The sequence below is a fragment of the Eurypyga helias genome, unplaced genomic scaffold, assembly GCF_000690775.1.
Source record: "Eurypyga helias isolate BGI_N326 unplaced genomic scaffold, ASM69077v1 scaffold22013, whole genome shotgun sequence".
NCBI lineage: Eukaryota > Metazoa > Chordata > Aves > Eurypygiformes > Eurypygidae > Eurypyga > Eurypyga helias.
Genome location: NW_010243595.1, coordinates 85,934 through 86,646, shown reverse-complemented (window position 1 = coordinate 86,646; position 713 = coordinate 85,934).

Genomic DNA, 713 nt, shown 5'->3' with positions numbered 1-713 from the left:
AAAGTGTGTAGCAGAGGAGCTTTGTTGGCAGAAGAAGAAAGATTAAGGGAAGGTGAGATGCAACAATTTTTCCCAAATTAAATCTGTCATGAATGTTAAACCTTATCTTAAGCATCCTTCTAAGGAAGCCTGGACCAGGGACCTCTGTCATAAATATTCAAGGGTGAATTTTTATCCACACATTCCCTAGTCTTCCACGGGTCACAGTGCACCAGACTGCAATTCATGTGGCTATGTCAGGGAACATGTTATGTAGCCCCACTGCATGCCCGGAAATAAATGCCAAACTGAACAAAGTTTTATGCAACCTTATATTTTCAAAAGCACCTTACAGTAATCTGTATCCAAGCAGCAATAAAGACTTTTAATCACTGTAGTTTGTGCTGTGCTGAAACTAAATACAATCCTATTTCATAAAAACCTGTGGTCAGTCAGGGACATCAGTTTCAGTCTGCTCGAGAGGCACATGTGCCCCATGCAGATGCCTCTCTCAGTAACAAATCCAGTATCAGGCTTTACCAAAAATGAAAACAAAATGTGATCTGACTGTTGAACTCATCAGCAGGGCTGGAGACCAGAAAGTGTGAGCAGCACGCATGTTCATCCGCACAAAACCTCCCAGTAAAGTTTGCACGTGAAGGGGACCTCAGGTGTTGGGGCTGAGCCTTGGAAGCAATGTCACAAGGAACTCCCAGCATCCAAGTCAGACTTCT